The sequence below is a fragment of the Rhipicephalus sanguineus genome, unplaced genomic scaffold, assembly GCF_013339695.2.
Source record: "Rhipicephalus sanguineus isolate Rsan-2018 unplaced genomic scaffold, BIME_Rsan_1.4 Seq271, whole genome shotgun sequence".
In the NCBI taxonomy this organism is placed as follows: Eukaryota; Metazoa; Arthropoda; class Arachnida; order Ixodida; family Ixodidae; genus Rhipicephalus; species Rhipicephalus sanguineus.
The window spans coordinates 402,501-423,206 of NW_023614913.1; the positions used below are offsets into that span (position 1 = coordinate 402,501).

Below are 20,706 nucleotides of genomic sequence, written 5' to 3' on the forward strand. Positions count from 1 at the left end.
GAAGTACAAATAGCGCAATGACCAAAACCCTCAGTTTAGTTTATAAACGCGTGCAACTATCCTAAAGGCAACCAGGAAAACAGTACTTGAATTTGGTCCGTAGTGAAGCTGGGAGAAGAGAAAACAAGAAAGATGCAATTTGCAGCTTCAGTGAAGTCCCTCATATACACAGTACCTCCATAGCGAATGAGCAGAAGCGTCATACTGAAAGACGTGAATAATGATGAGGTGGGAATTATTGCTCAAAAGTTTACGTTACCTTTTCAACAAGACATCAAATAGATGAGAATACCAACTTGTGACTGCCAACATACCACATCATGCAAGTATGTCGCGATGCATTTTTAATTACGCAGTACATACATAGATCTCCTTTTCATTATACGTTGACTGTAAATCCGTAAATAGAATTTAATGCATCGTGGTCGTAGTTATTCTTGTTCCTTCGCAGTATATTATTTGTGCTCTACAAATTCAGAAGCTTTCAGAATTCGAAACATCGATTTCATCCTTCCGTGCTCATAACTCAACGGCACTTTCACTGCAGCTTCACTTCCCTTCTGTGCAGGCGTGTAATAAATACTTCTTGTACACTAAAAAAATCTCCTTTGCCATATTTCCCTTGCCCAAAGTGCACTGCGACATTTACAAGCGTACTGTTTGGCTAACCTTGCTTTGACGCTAGAGAGATACAAACAAAGCCAAAACCTACTAACTGACTTTAGACAAAGTGTCATGTATCGCTCATGACCCAGGTAAACAAATCATTTTCTAAAAGCAGACCTGCTTAAACTTGGCAAAACTCCGCGTGGCGTGGAATGACAAAAACTTTATTATGGTCCAGAGAAACTACGGCCCGAGGGCAAAGCCTCCAGGCTAATCGATGGTTCCGCCCACATAGGCACCGGTAGGCCAAAGGCTTTCCCGATAGCGAGAGCCCTCCGGACGGTCAGGAGTTGATCAGACCATATTGTTACGAGGCATTGTGCATGAGCACGACATGGAGACGAAGAGACAAAGAAGCTGAAATGCGGCGCGAAATGCTGCACTCAAAATCCTGCCGCCCGGTTCTTGGCCCATCCCCATTTGTGGGTAAGCGCCACTAGTAAGAGGTCATCATCATCATCATCATCATGCTGCACCTAGTATTTACCTTTCCAAATTATTATTTATATTTTCCTTTTCCCCCCCACATTAGCGGTTTTATTGATTCAATTCAATTCTATAATATTATTACTAGTAGAATTTAATTCTAATTCATTTATACTTCTTTCGTATTTATTAAACAAAATTTGAAATTCAATTTCAATTTGCCTTTAAGGTAGGTCACCATCTTCGAGAAAAAATTTTGCAATTTTAGTCCAAAAGTTATAACTATAGTTTCGGCTTGTTGGGCTTAGGCAAACTTAAACTTTAAAATGACGAAATTGTCGAAAATGTAAAAAAATAAAATTACAAAAACCAAAATGTGCCAAAATATGCATGTTGCGCCAACAGTCATAACTAAAAACTGTTGGTGCGATTCAAACGCCACTTGGCAGGTACGTAGTGAGGACAATATCCTGTGCATCTAACCTCCACGATCACCATATCTCTAAGCTGAGGCGTGTTATCATAAAAATACTTAAAAAGCTAATATTTGGAAGGTTTCTTTTGCGCGCAATTGGCTATAGTACAAAAAGTTACCGCTAGTTTTTAATCATGCTGCTTGAATGCACAGTTCTACATATAAGAAACAGCACGGAAACTTTTATGTAAAAATACTTATTGGAAAGAAAGTTATCGCTGTTCGCGTAACTGTAGCATGCAAAAAATCACGTTTTGAGAAAAATTGCTTTAAAGATTTGAACCAAATGTCCATATAGCAAAGAAACATTAGATATGCCTGAAATTCACCAGGCTCTTAGCTCGGGACTTCCTTTGAAGTGGCACAATCTCCTTTTGGGCGAGCGGAAGCATGTATTTTTTTCCTAGCTCGTTTCGCGTCTTCAGCTGACTCTCACCCACGTGCTCCACAGTGGGTCCACGCTTGGTATATTGATTACCTAATTTGCGTTGACGCTTCTTTTTTGTCCCTATACTTCGCCATATTTGAGGAAGTACTATAACTTCCTCTTTGAAAAGCCAGAACTAAGTCCAAGAGCTCGAAACGGCATACAAACAAGCAGAGACAGCCGAGCGAAAACGCGCGCAACTTAAACAACAGAGTGCCGCAGCCTTGTAGTGGAAATTTTAAAATAAATCGAAAACAACGTGTTCCACAAGCTTTGGAACGTACTTGGACAACTTAGCATTACGTAATATATATACAAAAACACATGTATGACGAGATGGCAGGTGTTGTGGAACCGGAAACCTTCAGTTTGGGTTTCGGATGCGTCTAGGAGGGGTTGGAAAAATGGTCATAACTTTCGAACGGCTCAAGATAAATACATAATTATTTTTGATAAATATCCTTGAATAGACAGGAGTCTCTAAAATATTAAATCCCAAAAAAGCAATTTTTTTTCAAAAAATGCGTTTTTGAAGGTGGTGACCTACCTTAAAAACTAACGGGTTCTTGGCCAATCCCCCAGTGTGGGTATGAGCCACAGATTCCAGGTTCTACTCTACTCTACTCTACTCCCCATATTCTCTCCTTTGGGGCTGCTTCATTGGAATTTAGCGAGAGCAACGTTTGCGGGGCCCTCTGCGAATTCTTAGGTGATAAAATGAGATTACCTTGTTAAGTCATTGATCAGCTCTCTTCCAAAGCAAGCTTAAATTCAGCATTTCGTTATCAAGAATCATGTATTATGTATAATATTGTATAATTCAAAAATCCTATCAATTTTTCCCTTTTTCTCTTTAAATTTTGCTGCGTATCAAAAATTTCAATATTTATTTTTTTTAATCACGTTTCCTTTTACCCTGATTAGAGCTTGTTTTTCATTTACAATAACAGCCGGCTTCTTGGCCAATCCCCCATAGTGGGTAAGAGCCAGTACATAGGTAAAAGCAAGCAAGCAAGCAAGCAAGCAAGCACGGTTGCTTGTAAATATTGTGAATATACTCACTTCTGTCTCTCTCTCGTGTATTCGTCATCCCCGTGACAATATATAATCAAATAGACACGGAGTGTGTCCAGGACGTTTACACTCCGCGGGAAAATCCCCGTCACTTTTGCTAAGCACAAAGGCGACGGGATAGGGTTTGGATTGAATCAATCCTAATATGACTGCCAGAGCTCGGGTAAGCTTCTGATAGGGGCAGGAAAGAATCTCCTACCGTCCCTATAGTGTGAGGTGATCTCATGAAACATGCTAAGAGGGTCTTGTAGGAGTCGATGTCATCCTGGAGGAATTCTTGATCTGGTGCGCGGCATGTGAGATTTCGCACAGCAGAGTGAGCTTGCTCGTTAGGATTGCAGCCATTGGGGCTGACCGAGTGGCCATGATGAACCGGAAACGAGACTAGGTGTGTGCTATCAAGTTTCTCGCTGTGATGAGCATTGAGAGTGTTTTCAAGTAACTTGTGTGTTTCTATCGATACGAAACCGGCTCAGTAGTTCCTAATGGCTTCGGGAATCGGAAAAAATCGTGGAGCTTCTCCTCATTGTAATTGCATTTTCATTGTAATTCCTTCTTCGGCGGCATAAATTGAGCTCGTCTTTAGTAATGCCGTGCTTAATATTTTGCCGGTCTGATCGACCACGACAATTTCGTAGCGGTTGCCCAATCCATAACTAGTTATATCGACAAAAAGAGCTGAGCTATGTTGTTGGTACAGTTACCCAGAACGCATTTGGCCCTGGTGTCTCTTCTGCGCCTGTTGAGGGCAGGATGAATATTTCTAGGTATGGGGTCCACAATTAATTGTGTCTGCACCTCCTTCGGTAGCTTAAACATGGCGGCGTCTCCTCCTCGAGGCAGTATTAGGACTTCATCTAGAATTTTAAGCCCTGCCTTAGTGTTGGATAGTCGGGCAATTTGTGACGTCGAATGGGCCTCATTGAGCTAATCTATAGTGTTATGAACTCATAACTTGTTGAGGAGTTCGGTACTCGCTCCGTGCGGAAGCCCCAGAGCCCTTTTGAGTGCGGAGCGTATACGTGTGTCTCGCTTAGCCTTCTCTCTTTTTCGCCAGTTCAGGTATGATGCAATGTACGTGACATGACTGAGGAAGAAGGCCTGGTATTCTCCGATGAGAGTGTCCCCCTTGATACCGTCATTTCGATTCAGGCCCTGTTGAGGAGCCTTTAAATACTGTTGACCTGCCCCGTGAGACGGTTTAGGGCCCGCAGCATTACAGCTCCATGCGTGAATGAAAAGACCCAGAATTTTAATTGTGGCTACTTTCGGTATGACCCGTCCTGTGTTGCCTGTGATTTTAATTGACAGGGTTTCTAAACATAGTTTCCTAAAGTTAACTAGAGGGGACACTGCGCTGCGATCCTTCAGCCACCATGGGAATGATGGGTAGTACACGGATTTGCCTAGTCTTCGTGCTTGCGGGCTTCGAACGCACTTGTGGCTTGTTTATTGTTGCGTTTTGGTTTTATTTTGGATAAAAGAATGGACCGTTGTGAACTTCGTGATCGGATTTAATTGGTGAGCCTAAAAGGTTAAAGTGGTGAAGTGTAACGGCTGACTCTTGCTAAACTTCGTTTTACAACAAAGCGGACAGGCGACGCCGATCCAAACGGAGCCGAAAGAACGAAGTTTAGACAAATCCGCGTACTCCCCATCATTCCCATGCTGGCTGAAGCGCCATGCATTGCAGCTCCCATAGACCCTAGCGCCAGAGTTCCCTCTAGTAAGTATTGTAGGAAACTCTATGTTTCTAAAGGCGCAAAGTTCCTAACACCCTGTCTGCCCTGTCTAAAGAGCAGCAGCTCAGATTTTACTGGGATATAGCCTGAGTCCGGTGCCCTTAAGGAAGGTTTCTGTTTGTGTCAATGGCTGTCTGTAGTGTCTGCTCCAATGCTGCTAGCGACCCCCTGGGCAACCACACTGTAATATCGTCAGCGTATATGGCGTGCCCCAAGCTCGGGATTTTGGCTAATTCCTCCTAGAGCCTGTGCATGGCAATGTTAAAGAGAGTAGTGGGGACAGTACCGACCCTTGTGGGGTGCCTGTGTCGCCTAAGTTGTATGGACCGCCTGTGACTGTGCCGAGTTTGACCCTGGCCGTCCGATTAGCTATAGAGGACCTCACATAATTGTAAAAATTGCTTCCCAGGTTCCAGGTTGAGATTTTATTTAGTACATGATTATGTGCCACCGTATCAAATGCTTTCGTAGATGCATACCTAGGATGCCCTTTACGTGCCTGCTAGTGTCTTCAATGATAGTACGCTTGATCATGAGCATGGCATCATGGTTGTATAATGCCTTTCGAAGACGTATGAGATGGTGCCTGGAAAGCTCCTTGTTTTCTATACGCTTGACTATCGTGTTATGAATTGCGTGTTCGACTACCTTGCCCATACATGATGTAAGTGACATGGGCCTCAGGTTCTCTCTTGTTAATGGTTTGCCGGGTTTCGGTATAAACGTCACCTTGGCCTCCCGCCACTTCCGGTGGGACCGTGTCGGATCTCCAGTGACTTAATTTTGGCCGTAAATATTTCTGTGGTGTCACCGTCCAGGCTTCGCAAAAGATTGTTTTTTATGCCATCCGGACCCGCTGAAGATCCGCCATTTAAATGGAAGAGTACGTGCCTGACGTTGGCACAATCTCGGGTGGGCATACGCCACTGAAAGCGGGTATGTGCCAAGCAGCTCCTGGCATAGCATAGCCATGCATAGCGTAGTATAGCAAGGCGATCGGAAAGGCAAGTGAGGGTGAGTAGGAATGAAAAGAGGAGGGGAGATGGTAAATCATTACATAGCATCGTATGGTATAGTTTAGCAAGGGGGTGAGAAATTGAGGTCAGGGTGAGGAAGACGACATTAGGTTGAGGAGGAGGTGAGAGGATAGAGCATAGCACGGCCATGTACAGTATAGTACAGCAATGGGTGGCAAAGAGAAGTGTTTAACAGCGGAGCTGTTTAAGCTTGGCAAAAATCCGTTGTCGGCCCGCATTAACTGGTTGAGTGAGAAGGAGCCATATTGATAGGGGGAGCTCAGCCTACCTATGACAAGGCACGCAAAGCGAAGAGTATCGTATATTATAGCAAGGTGCTGCGAGAGGGAAGTGAGGGTGAGGAGGAGGGAAAGAAGGGGAGAGCATAGCCCCACCATCCATACTTTAGTATAGCAAGGGGATGAGAAAGGGACGTAAGGGTAGGAGGAGTGAAATACAGAGTGGAGAAGGTAAACATAGCATAGCCTTTTGTATTATAGTATAGCGAGGGGCTGGAAAGGGAAGTGAGAGGGAGGAGGAATTATGTGAGGGCGAAGAGAAGGGAAAGCAGTAGGGGAGAGGGTGAAGCATAACCCTGCATAGTGAGGGTGTAGAGTAGTGATGTGAGGATATGTAGGAGAGGAAAGGGGGAAGCAGGGCATAGCCATCCACAGTATCGTATAGGAAGAGGGTGGGATAGGAAAGTGAGGGTGACGAGGAGAGAAAAAAGGAGGGATTGAGTAAAGCATAGCATAGCCTCGTATAGTACAGCAAAAGGCGGGAAAGGGAAGTGATGTGAGGAGTAATGGCGTGGGTGTAAAGAGGAGGGAAAGGAGGGAGGGAGGGGGTGAAGCATAGCGTAGCCATGTGTAATTAATATAGGAAGAAGTGGGCAAGGGAAGTGAGGGGGCGAAGCATAGCGTAGTCTTGTATAATACAGCAAGGGGTAGGGAAAAGAAGTCAAGGTGAGGCGGAGGGAAAGAAGGACAGGAAACCCACCACGTTCACTGTTTCTTCAGTCTTCGGCCTACTAGTGCGCAAGTGCCACAATTTTTTTCATCCACAAAAACGACGTGCATGAGCGAGTGGTACAGCTCACTAAACGGCACGGGGACTGCCTTCGCATATCAAATTTTAAAAGCAGAGAGAAGATAATGATACCTTGAAGCATAGTCATTCAAAAATGACTACTTTGGAAGAACAATGTGAAAATCTGCACCTGAAATGATGAGCCATGCAAAATATTGTAGGGGAACGCTAGGTAACTTCGCCATGCGCACTATCGTCAGGGTTAGAGTAGCTTGAAGACAGGTCGCGACACGATAATTTTATGTCTCATAGCCTTTCAGATAGCCTTGGGACATGTGAAAAAACGTATGTTTGAGACACTTATGATAGTTTTACAATAACAGGGAACTGAGCTAGTTGGTAAGTGTACATTCTTAAAGACACGGACACAAGAAAGAGGTCAACGCACCATAAACGCCGAATACGAGCTGCAAAAGCGCACAACGGCGGAAAAGAAAGAAGGCACCAAATATTATCTGCGCATGCTTAGGCAATAGGCGAACATATCAATCCGGCACGCGTAGGGGGTCTACGTGAAAGATAACTGGTAAGGCATTCGATTTATTCTTTATGCAAGTTAATCGACGGTTGACTCACGCAAGCGCTCTATTATCGATATGTCATGTCTGAATCATTAAACGCGTTTCTTCATTAGGCGTTTGTAGTGCCTTGACTTCTTCTTGTGTCCTCGTTCGCTCGCGCAGTCCTTTATTATGATTGTCGTAGGCGCTTTGCTGCCAAAGTTTTGCGCGCTCACCGCGTTGTCGCACTAGCGCCACCATAGGGACGCATAGCAATAGCCCAATTTGCAACCCCGCAATGAAGCACGAGATTCTAGTGGGGCAATCGGAGATCTCCGTTCGTTCCGCGTTCGTTCTGGAGGTGTTACGCCACAAACGTGGGCGGTCCGCAGCTCACTCCCGCCGAGAGGAAGACGGCAGCCAATTGTCAGCGGCGAGCTTTCCGGAAGTAGACGCGCATCGTTTGTCCTCGGAAATGGGACCGTATACTTCAAAAAGAGGTTGTTCCTCGCCTTCTAATAAATACAGTTGCTATACGAAAAGATATTGTTTTTTTCTTCTCAAGCTCAACAGGTTCTGGAACAGCAATAGGTTTGAGCACTGATATTTATTATTGTTAGTTTTTCTAACGTGGTCCTCTATGTGGTGTCGCGCACGTGAAAAAAAAAAAAAGAGAGGGAAGTAGCGGTTGGCGCAGTTTTTCAAATGTCGTCCCAACGCAACATCTGCCTCGGCCCCCGTGTGTCGGATCGTCAAAGGGAGCTTCTGCTGGCTTTTATGAAAGAACACCCACAGATCGCGACGCCGTCGTGCCCGCTGGGGTCATCGTGCACGAGTGAGGACCGGGACGACATGTGGCAGTAGCTGGTAGCACTTTTTAACGAAAAAGTCCCTGCGCGTAGACCACAGCACAGTGGCAGGCCCGTTCGTTTCGTACGCACAGTTCATATCGAGAACCGAAAGCGACGCCGCACTCGCTCATGTCTTCAAACGCATATCGCACCTCCAACCACTCTGCCTCTGCTTCGAGAAATGCAGCAAGAGAAGCACCCGTCGCAAGCGCCATTTTCTCAAATCAGCTGTTGCGGCAGCCTCAACTGCCGCATCATGTCGTGCGAAGCCGCTTGTTCGCTCGAGAGAACGCGTGCGAACGGTCTCGCGCTCCATTCGTTTGTAGCAGACGACATGCTCGTTATGACTATGTCGTCGCCAAAAATAAAAGATCAAGCCAACAAAAAAAAAAAAAGAAATGGCTACGCCCCTCATAGACGTGGCTTTTTCCCGGCTTCGGCCAAATGTCATGCGCCGCCAGAACGGGCACAAGATGAACGGTGCAGAACAGAGATCTCCGATTGCCCCAGCTTGCAGTAACCGCCCAAGAAAACGTACCGCACCATCATAATAGACATTGTTGCAGCCAAAACCGTGCTGTTTCAAGAAATCGGTTTTAATTTCGCGAAAATGAATCAACTTCACTGCAATTAGAACGTCGGTAAAACGCGTTACAAATGAACAACTTTTTTTTTCACGTACCAAAGCTTTTAGTTTGAGCATGCATTACTGATGCCAACGTATTGGCGCCAAGAAGATGAAGAACAGCGTAGACAGGAAGGACTGTAAGCGCCGGCGCTTACAGTGCTCCTTGCTTTCGTCTTCTTCGCTCATACGTTTCCCGAAGGGCACAGGGTAAGCCCTTTACGTCCCACGCATTTTTTATCCTGTTGGGGAAACCGTTTTTTCTCAGTACTAAAAGGGGTCTCTACATAATAAATATATCATTTGATCCCCAATTTGGCGTTTTTTTAATTGCACATTGATCCATTAAATTTTCTGCTATTTACTATAGAATTTTAACGCGATAGCCTTATACAGCTCGTACCGCAGAAATTCCGGCGTCGGTGTCGTGGTTGTGTGCGAAAAATCATCATCTTGTCCGTGACCGAAAAATCGAGACACAGGCGAATAAATAGATAATAAAAATTTTGGGCTCGAGCGCGTATCGAACGCAGGCCGTCTGCGTGCCAAGCAGGTGTTCTACCACCGAGCACGGTATTGCCTTGAAGGTGCTTCGGAAAAAAAACAGTATAAGAATGTCATGTAGTGGAAGGATTCCTCTTAAAGGGACACTAAGGCAAATAACAAGTTATGTCAGATTGAAGCTCAATGTATGACAACGTCTAAAACGGCTAATATTATTAACAGCAGTGCCCTACTTACCGAGAAATTAAGCTAAATGTATCACCACGATGAGCGCCACGAGTGGGACATTTTGGAAGTGATCCCGATCACGTGAGAGAGTCCGACTCCAATTAATCACTAGTAATCAAACTAGCTGCAATAAAAAAGAACCTTCCGTGCATCAAGAGACGTAATAAAATGCTGCTTTTTCGTTTCTGTTTGATTCATGGAAAAAAATTTGCAGTGGCTTAGCTCGGCTATGCCCGGATATATGTAGCGTTAGCAAAGGTTCAGCTGATTATTCTTAGCTTTCCAGATTGTCTAGGATTATTAGCCTTCTTCGGTTCACTGTTCGTACGCTGAACCGCTAATTGCCAGGCAACTACTTCGGGATCCGATTAGATAAGCTTCTCGGCTCTTCTGCGCCGTCGAGCAGCATTTGCGCTCTCCTTCTCCATGGCGTTACCCACCTGCAAACCCCAGTCAGAGGCGCTATCAAGCTGCCCCAGAGCAGCGTCAGACGGTGACTGCACAGCGAAGGCGAACAGCTGCACGCATGCTGGCACCAATACGTCTGCCAAAGCTACGACGTCACTCCTCTGGAAAGCGCAGACCGGCGGTGGCGGAGTCTGCGCGCGCGCCGGTGCCAGTTTGTCTGCCGCGGCTACGACGCCACTCCTCCCGAACGCGCAGACAAGCAGCGGCGAGCCGCGCGCGGCGGTGGCAGAGAGCGCATGAGATGCTGGCTCCGGTGAGCCAGCTGTGTGACATCACTGATCCTCGCGCATGCGCGGCACGACTCATGACGATCCACGCGAAAATCGGCCCCGGCTAGGCAAGTGTAGCTAACTCTACAAAAGAACCTCTTTGGCGTTGCCATAGGGAACGGCGCGCGTGGTTCAAAAGTTCCGTTTTCGCCGAACTGCGCTTCGCCCGGCGCCCTGCTTCCCTCACGCGGTCGCGTCTCAGTGGTGGTTTCGTTATCGCGAACTGCAGCGTGTGTTTTGCACGCTCGTGAAAGTCGCTCTGACAAAAGTTCGACAAATAACGCATGCATGTGATGTTGCCGGAGGCCCGAATGGTGCACGCCGCCAGTGCACGCCGCCGCGAAGTGAAGGCGGGCAACGTTGGGCACTGCAACAGTGACGACCGAAAGACTGCTTTCAGGCGGGTGATTTCAAGTGCGTTAACGCGATGCGGGCCACTAAAACGTGATTTTATTTAAAAATAGGCACTTCCTTGGTAAAAAAGTAGCACTACGAGGTTTCTGAACCGCTATTTCAACAATTCAACGTCGACTTAATATTTGCCTTTAGTGTCCCTTTAACGCATGTATTATTGCGTGGCAGGAGCATAGAATCGCGCCAGGCGTCAAAACATGTGAATTGCGACACGAGTGCGTGTTTTAAAGGTCCACCCAATACAAAGCGCTCATACATATTTAACCATCATCAGCTGCAAAAGCATCAACAAAGAACCAGCTGCGTAGGTTGGCGTGTTGCCTTACGGACGCGGAGTGGGTCCTTCACTGATTCGCAATAGGAAGAATTATGGCGTAGTGGACACTCAACTGCTATTCTAGCCGTAGGCATTCTAGGATACTTTGAAACGGCCAATGTTACGCGCGCAGGTCGTTCGTTTCCTTACGGCATGGTTGAGGCATGCACCGTGAACCGAAATCAGGGGTGCTATGCAGGATGGCCCGAGTTTGGCGAAACTCGGGATCTTTCCGAGCTCTGGCGACCACCCCCTTTTGAACGAGCTAATAGTAGGAGTAGGTGAAATCCATCCCTCAGCACGCGCTCCGTTCCATCATGGTTACGATGGAGCGCGGCGTCACGTCAAGGGCGGTCGAAAGGTTGGGTTCTGTCGTCAAACTACAGGCACCGTCTATCATTGTTTGTCGTTCCGCTGAGTGCAGAAGTGCACCCATTCAAAAAAAGTAGCAGAAAGCTATACTAACTATATTTTTTTATGTGTGCGCGGGCGGTTTGAATACAATTTTCCAGCGTTTCATGTCTGCACTAAGCATCCTTTAGAATATCAGCACCGTGACCTCTGAGATTAGTTCCGACCGAGCGCTTTACAGCGCCGCGGCTGGAGTTAATTGCCGAGGTCCCGTGTATAATCACCACGGTCGGGCTGTACGTTCTAGCGCGTTGCTCGGCGGGCACGCGCCCTCTTCTTTCTCTTCATCGTCTGCTCGCTCCCAGAGCACGCGCGCCCGGCTGATTAGCTAATTGGCTGGGCGGTATACCTATACTCGGGGACAACTTTCTGTGCAATGAAGGGAAAGCTTTAGGGGCGAAGCTCCTTATAGCGGCACCCGTTCGTCCCTCGCAGCGTAGTATGTAACCAGTCTTACGCTTTGACCTGCAAGGTGGTGCCGGTGGGAGATTTCTCCTGTGCGTTGTTGAACAATAAAAAATTCGCAGCGTTAGCTAAAAGCCGACTTCTTCTGTTTCTCATTCCCATTAGCAGCCATTCTTTACCTCCAAGGTAGTGCCTGGTGAGATTTCTCCTGTGCGTGATTAAACAATAAAAATTTTGTTCAAAACGCCGTTGATTGATGAAATAAACCCACGAAAGACGCCAGATGTTTTTAAAAGCAAAACGAAACAACGCCAGATGTTTTCTAAAGCAAAACGAAAGACGCCAGCTGCTTAACGAAAGACGCCAGATGTTTTCTAAGCAATGGTTTTCTAACAATGAAAATTCACAGCGTACATGTAAAATTAAAGTGCGCTGCAAGTCGTCATAACTCATCAAACCTTTAGTATAAACGCGCCCGATCTCACGTCGGTGATGATGTACTGGGCAGAATTCACGGAAGATTCACGGTTTACCGATGAACCTCTGCAGCTTCGCCCACTCATCATCATTCACTCCGTGGATATGCTGTGATTTTTTTCTGCGTAAGATATATAAAATACTCCTTCATTTTGTACATGTAGCTTTCGAGACGGAAACGCAGCGCACACAAGCGAGATATTTGTATTTCTTTTACTTAATACGTTGTCAGTTTGCGTTTTTGCGTGCTTGAAAAATTCGCGCCTTTTACCCGTTCCTTAAGGGGTATTCAGACGGGGGAGAAATGCTCGGAGGAGACGGGGGATTGCGGATCACATGACCGCGACGTCACGGATTAGCGAGTGGGTGTGACCCCCCCCCCCCCCCCCGCGGCTCCTCGGAGGAGACGGGGACCTTTTCCCCGACAGGACAAACGATCCCCCGGCAGTGGGGGATGTGGCGGAATTTCGGGATCTTGTTTGGCCACATGTTGCACTTGCCCCTGCACAGAGCGGCAGTGGGGTCATCTGTAGCTGGGGTCATCGTCGTCAGCAGCTGGTGACCGGGTGGTACAAGCCACGGAGTAGTCGGGTAACACTGGTCTCCCCCTCGTTCGCCCCGTCCGTGGTGAGTGGGGGACATTTGTGAGATTCTCCTCGCGAGCTGACGTCACTAGGCTCCGCCTTTATCCCCCGAGCATTTCTCCCCCGTCTGAATACCCCTTTAGACGCTAAGCAGCGTTGCGTCTAAATGAAACGCTAGCCATCACTTTCCGCGGCGTACGAGACGCGCGCCAAACCGGATTACTTCGCGCAGCAGTACATATGCAGACGCTCCGCCCCCGTAGCTTTCCCTTCATTGCCACAAAATGTTGTCCCCGAGTATAGCTAAGTCAAGGCATGCTATGTCGAAGCTGATTAAGCCAAATCATGCTAAGGCCAAGCTAACTAAGCCACATCTTACTAAGACCATGCTATTGAAGCCGTGTAAAGCTAAGCACAAGCTAATTAGGCTCATGCTAATGAACACGACGCAAATTAGGAGCGTGTAAATAAAACCAAGATAATCAAGACCTACTAACCAAGATTGTGTTAATTAGTGGGGTGCTCATTAGGATTATGTTAATTATCTCTGTACTATTGGGCCTTGCGAATTAGTCCTGAGTAATGAATGTCGTGGTAATTAAAACATTAACAATTAATGTTAATTAAGGCGATGCTAATTAAAACCGTGCTAGTTACGATCGTACTAATTATGATTATTCTAATTACCTCTGTACTATTCAGGACCTTGCGAATTAAACCTGAGTAATTAATGTCGTGGTAATAAAACGTTAACAGTTAATGCTAATTAACACGACGCTAATTAGGTGTGTGTAATTAATACTAAGATAATCATGACATTTTCGAGATCGTCTTAATTTGGATCGTACCAATTATGAGCATGCTAATTACCTCTGTACTATTCAGAACGTTGCGAATTAAACCTGAGTAATTAATGTCGTAGTAATTGAAGCATCAACAATTAGGAGAGGACTATTCAATGTCACGTTAGTTAAGACCTACCTAATCAATGGCACCAATATTGAAACCGAACTGGCAAGGTCATTACTCCTAAGCAGACCAAGCATACTGAGTAGACGAGCCACGTAAAAAGCTGAAAGAAGCTAGGTGACCACAAGTTCCTCCGATGGCCCCAGCCTTGCACAAGTAGTGCAAGCGTACCAAATTATTTTCTATGCAAAGAAGCTGCTGAGTAGCGTCCACTGCATGAAACACTTGACAGGCACACCGGCTCTGTGACAGTCACGAGTTGAACTGGGGCCTTTTCAGAATCAACGATTTTGTGGCCGAGTTCGCGCGTCAATCAATTTGATTGACAGACGCCCGCGGCGAAGAGCGGGCCCGCCCACCACGTTTGCTTTTGCCGAAGAGCAGTGCTCGCGCCGCAACACCAGCGAGCAGCACGATTCATCTATGAGCTTAACCGCACAGACTATGCACACACCCACGAAGAAACTAAAGGTTATATCATCATGTGGCTACGATCTCTCACATTCAATTTCACCGCTCTAACGGCGTACCACTCACAGCCATGAAGCAAGCGCCCCTGGTGAGATTTGGGGCGAGAAATGCTACTATTTACTTGTTTGTGGAGACATTGTTTCTACCGATTCGTTACTACAGAAGAATCTTCAGACGTGTAATGTAAGTATAGCAGTAACCTGTCCATTTATTATCTGTAATATTCCAGAGAAGCGAAACGAGCTGCACCAGTGTGCCGCGTGTGCGCCCTTGTTGCCTTCGAGAGTGGAAATTTCCATGCTGCAGGTGGAACGAAAGAATATTCCGAAAGAGGACAAACGCCCACTAACACGCCCGTGGGAGGCGCGATGATCAGTTGGCAAAAAGATGGGGCGACCATCACGCTGACGTCGCTGCACTGTTGAAATGTTGACTGAGTGGCGGCGCTGACGCGTTGGCACGCGGTGTTCTTTGAAAACCGCCGTAAGTGCCCCACATGCGCTTGTGACGCCATGCTCGTTCTTGCAGCCGTTTTTCTCAACGTTGTTTTCGCGTGCACCGCACTGTCTTCCTGTCATGACCGCCGTAACGCGAGCTCGGAGCAAACTCGTGTGCCCGAGAAGCTCGGGCCATCCTGCATAGCACCCCAGGCTAGCCATTGATAAGGAAGTGTTTCTGGCGCACGGGCCCGATTACGCTATCGCGTTCTACTCATGAAGGCGAAGCTCAAGCGTCCTCAAAGTTTTTTTTTACCGCTAGGTCCGAATTTTTGAGTTAATTTGCATCTTTCGAAAATTTTAACACAAATGCTTTGAAGTGCTTGATTTCAATTGTGGTAGAGTAGTTCTATGCACTTATGCAGAATATAAGGGAAAATATTCAAGTGGTTATCTTGGAATACAGAGGAAATAATGATACCTAAGTAATAATAAACATGGTGCTGAGATCATCGAGTTTAAAGTAAGAAAACAGCTGAAGAGCGAACATCTTTTGCCACAAACACATTTCAACAGTTTATTTAGTAGCTACGAGCTTGGTAATCGTTTCCAAATTAATTTCTTCACTTTGAGTCTGTCTTCTTGCTTGCCTTGCTTCTTTTGTGAGCTGTTGTGGCACCCTTTCCGCATCGTATTGTCGATTGTGGTGAACTTGTTTCCGCAAACTGACTGTGTTTTGGCCAGGCTTCAATCCTAACGATCTCAGAATTTTGGCACGCGCGGCACTGCTATGATTAACGAAAGAACAGCATCCAATGTCGCAGTCCTTAAGGACTCTGAAGCCTAAACAAAGACTCTGCGACCGTAATTCCGATTAGCTCAACACTTCCACCGGACAGTTTGCACGCGCAAGTCTGTCTAATTGCATCGCAATAATATCATGTTCATTAGCGCATACCCGTTGTCAACCTGCATGCGATTCCCCTCTATATACGTTGAAAATGCTCAGAGGTTAGACGATGAAGAGCTTGCTGGATTAGTGTTCGGCGCCTCAGTACGTTGCAGGCCTTTATTCGCAGTTACAAGATAACTGTATTGATTGCCAAAAAATCTACGCTTGCTCAAAACCTTAATTAACCGCAGCATCTCAACTTATCGAGAGGCACGACAGACACGGCATGTAATAAAGCTAGGAGCTAAAAGTGTTCGAACACTTGCGAATAAAAAGGCGCATCGCGTCTTCTGTACGCCTTAGAAGTTACCCGACCCTTTCTTATATACAGCTGACTCATACAAGCATTTTGGCTTTCGTACGGGAAGTATATATCTTTTCTTTTTTTAAAAAAGTTGACCGTAAACACGGACTGCATATTCTCTTGGCGTGCATGTTCACTCACTACTCGCTTCAGAAAAGTTGTTTTTCAGCCACAAAAAAACACTTCCTAAGAAAAGCAGGAATATGAAAAATATGCACATATGAATACACTTCCCAAATTCCAGAGAAACAGAAAGTGACATCTTTTTTAACTTTCGCCTCACTCTGTGCCCTTAAGTATTTTATTGAGAACTCAAGAAACTCAATTAGGCTCTGGTACGATCGCCGCGAACCTGCTGATGCTGCGCAAGGCTCTTCAATATAGGGAAAAAAACTGTATGTTGTTATATCAGGGCTCCCAACCCAAACTTCCTTGCTTCGACAAGGCATTCAAGCTGGTAGAACGTCTGATGCAACCAGCGTCAACACCCGCTGATGCAACGAGGCGGGAGTCTTACGCAATCCCCGGCAACTTCGGCGCTGCGTCTGACGCAACCGACGGAAATCTCTCCCGCAACGTGCGGCAAGCCCTCTCATCCGCGGACCCGGTTCGAGCCAGCGACCAACGGCGGTTCTTGAGTGGAGGCTTCGAGCTCCTGGTTGATGCAAGCGATCCCCCAGGGCTATAAAAGAACCAAGCTGCACGGAGAGAGAGAGACAGCGAGCGAAGAAATCCCGGGTCGTCGTCGCACCGCTGTGCGAGCCCAATAAGCTGTCGACCCCAGCGCCGAATATGTAACGCCTCTGTTTATATGTATATAAATTTGCCTAAAGTCACCGTCGCCTGGATCGCTCCATCTATCAGCTCTGCGCAGAAGCAGTCGCAAGCTGAGACACCTGTTACCCAACAATGTGCAGCGGCCATGCTACGCCCGGTCGCATATTCCACCCACCATGGTAGAATGGCTGCTAAGGTGTGGCGATTGTAAACACGAAGAAGCCGCTTTGATCCCCTAACATGCAAAAGGTAACCCTCAATCTACAGTCCACATAACTTGTTGTTCTCGTCCCAGGTGTATGGCTTGCAAACACTTGCAAAATGAAGTTATAGTGAAAAGCACCGGATGAGATTACGTCCATCATATAAATCTAGTTTCACCTGCAACTATCGTTGAAACGTTAATAAATGTGAGTTACGTCTTAGCCAACCAAAGGCACTTTCACCGTTTCTATGAAGCCACCTCTTGAGCCAAAAGCTGCGAATAGGAAGCTCTGCGGCGCTAGCGATGGATTCTGGCGTACTCTCTAATGCTCGCAAATAGAAGGCGAGGACCACGAAAGGGAAAAGAAAAAAAGCCGCACCTCCCCGAAGGGGCTCGTGAGGAAATGCGAATGCACTTGGGTGCACCCGATGAGTGTGCGATTAATTAATGAAGAGAGACGAGAGTGTGCACGTAGACGCGTAATGCTCGAGTTGTATTGTGTTACACTTCGTCCTAGTGGTGTCGTTCCCGCGAGAGATTCGACTTCACCGACTTCCATCGCTATGAAGACACCAAAGTGCGCGCTTCCTGCATGATATATATAGGTCCGAGCGCGGGGAGGAGGAGCGTCCGAGCTGTCCCTCCGCCGAGCGAGCTCCGCGATGCGAGCGCCCTCACCGAGCATAGAGTTTCCTACAATACTTACTAGAGGGAACTCTGGCGCTAGTGTCTATGGGAGCTGCAATGCATCGTGCTTCAGCCAGCAGGGGAATCATGGGTAGTACACGGATTTGTCTAAACTTCGTTCTTTCGGCTCCGTTTGGCTCCGCGTCGCCTGCATCCGCTTTGTCGCAAAACGAAGTTCAGCAAAAATCAGCAGTTTCACTTCACCACTTTAACTTCTTTAGGCTCACCGATTCAAATCTGGTCACGAAGTTCACAACGATCGATTCTTTTATCCGAAAGAAGACCAAAACATCGCAATAAACAAAGCTACAAGTGCGTTCGAAGCCCACACGCACGAAGACTATTCAAATCCGTGTACTACCTATCATTCCCCTGGTGGCTGAACGATCGCAGTGCCAGAGTTCCCTCTAGGTCATTTTAGGAAACTCTATGTCACCGAGTACACTCCTCCTCTCACTTACCCTCCGCTGCTCCGCGATGCGAGCGCCATCACACGCCCCCGCGCTCCTCCTCTCTCTTACCCTCCGCCGCTCACCACCGGCTCCGGTTACTAGGCGCGGCGCAGCTGTTGCTAGGGGCCAGGAGGAGCGCGCGCGGAGAGATAACACTTGTGCGCACGCCGGCCAGGGACGCAGGACAACCCCCGACTAAGAAATGCATTCGCGTTTAAAGGCTGGGATGGGGCGAAGGATGTACGGAAGGGTGTTTCAGCTCCGCTAACGTGAAACCTGGGGAGGGGCGAAGCATGCAGTGTGCGCTGGTGTTTCCCATAGCAAAATATATACACTCTTTACTGCTTCCTCGCCACCGGTCCACTAACGCACCATCGCTTTGCAGATATGCTTCAAGAAGTGGTGCTTCAAATAGATTACTTTACCGTAGAGATGCACGTTTGTGTGTCTGGTTTCCGATAAGAAACTTTAGCGCCTCGGTAAATGTCTTTGGAGATTCTGACGCCGCTCCTAAGCCAAACGTTATGTTTTAGGCAGTAACGACGAACCTTTACCTCATAATATGCATAGTATGGACCGGTGGCGAGTAGTGGGATTTACCCCATTTTTGTGGCAATGCCCGTTTATGATGAACCCTGACGACGACATGACATGCCGACAAGGCGATACCCTAAGGTACTTCGCCCTTAATAGACCGTAAACGTCCTGGGTCAGCAATTGTAGGGAGCTCGGTTTCACGGACGCAAGAAAGGCACGTTTGGGCCATAAAGAAAGTGGACCGTCGTTTAATTGGCAGTCTACTCGAAAACATTCGATAACATTCCGACACTATTAGTGCCTTCCTGCTAGTAATTTAACAGGCAACAAGTGAAGCCCGGCCACGTCGGAGAACTAAACAAATGCGTCAGTATATATTGAACCTCCATGCTTGATCACTTAGCCGTTATGTTAATGCTACAGCTTGAAATGAATGTGGAGCAAATGGACAGGCACCACACGTATTGCTACACGCTTATGTAGAAAGGTGCAGATAAAGACAATATATCAATTTGCTGCCAAAACTTTCTAATTATTATTTCGTCCTATCCAATTCATTTCTGTAAATAAGATAAAAAGCGAACTTTAAATAATATGGAAACGTCATTAGGTCTGTGTCATTTCATGAATTTTGAAATATTAGGTCATTGTATCTTGCAACCTGTAGAACACAAATTCAGTGGTAACCCCGTGGGCAGCGTTACTAGGCCATAAGAGACTTAAGGTTGTGTCACTTTTCTGCGTATTTTTCTGACTTCCCTGGCAGCACAGAATGCAACTGTCAGCGTTCCAGCGGCGTGATTAAGTCTGCGGCGATTAACGTCCTTGTTCTTTTGGAGTCAGATGCAAAAAGTGGCAGCACCATCAAGCACGGTCATTTTATCGCTCTTCTATAAGCACGCGCTTGCTGGCTGTACGACAGAACATTACAGTGGAAAGGCCACAACTCAAAGAATGACTGGCTGCTTCGTTGGTCATTTTGTTGTCTTAAGGGCACTTAAATCATAGAGCCAATGGGCGATGTTTTGTTTTCGCTATCACGTTGTTCTAGATATTGTCTGTGACTGCTTCTCTAGATCCATCGTATTAGGTAGCACGAAATTTGACTCGGGACAGACACAGAAAGGGCAAACCACGAGGCGCTTGTGATTTGTCCTTCTTATGTCTGTGCTTCGTAAGGTTTCGCGCTACCTACAATTACGGATCATTGCCAACTATCCCGATCAAAGTTTCTGTTTATCTTCTGCAGACATCGTTCATATTGTTTTTGATGACGGGACAGCTTGCTTGCGCATTCTCACTTTGTGGCTCACCTGACTGAGGTAGTCCAACACCGTAAGAATAGGGAAAGGCAAGCCTTTGACAAGCGCGTCATGGTACTCCTTCCGTAGCGATGTTGGTTTGGGCCAGGCGAACTCCTCGTTGAAGTGGATGTCCGTGCTGACGTTTCTGCCAGGTTCGACCACGTACGTGACGTTCACCGAGTACAGACCAACATGTACGCCAAGCACTGCACGAAGCCGTTCTGTCGAAAAAGACCTGAAAGCAATACATGTTAAAGTTGAGTTGTATTCCTCCCGCTGTCGCATCGGCCACTAGGTTTTGCTGGGCATGCATGAGAGTGGAATTGTGGACCATTTATCGCACACGTGAGGCTATCTTCATTCCACCCATTTATCAGCTCTATGCCTAATTCATACGATTCGTTTGCAGTGTTTATTACCTTGCTCTATATATCCTGTGATCAAACGTGTTCTCGTAAAATTTGAGAAGCGGTAGGTCGTCAGAACTGCCATGCTCGTGGAAAAAAACTGGCAGGCCTACTTGACACAAAACAGTGCCAAAACTTCATTTTTTGAAAACAAACTACACGTTGGGAAAGCTTAGCCTTTCATTAGTATAATAAATTAGAGAACTTGATGTGTCGCATCAATATCGAGGCACTCGA

General features: G+C 46.7%; 1 pseudogene; it reads right to left on the bottom strand.

The window, feature by feature from the left end:
• LOC119376902 (dual oxidase maturation factor 1-like) overlaps positions 1-20,706 on the bottom strand; it is a 46,789-nt pseudogene that overhangs the window by 19,700 nt on the left and 6,383 nt on the right.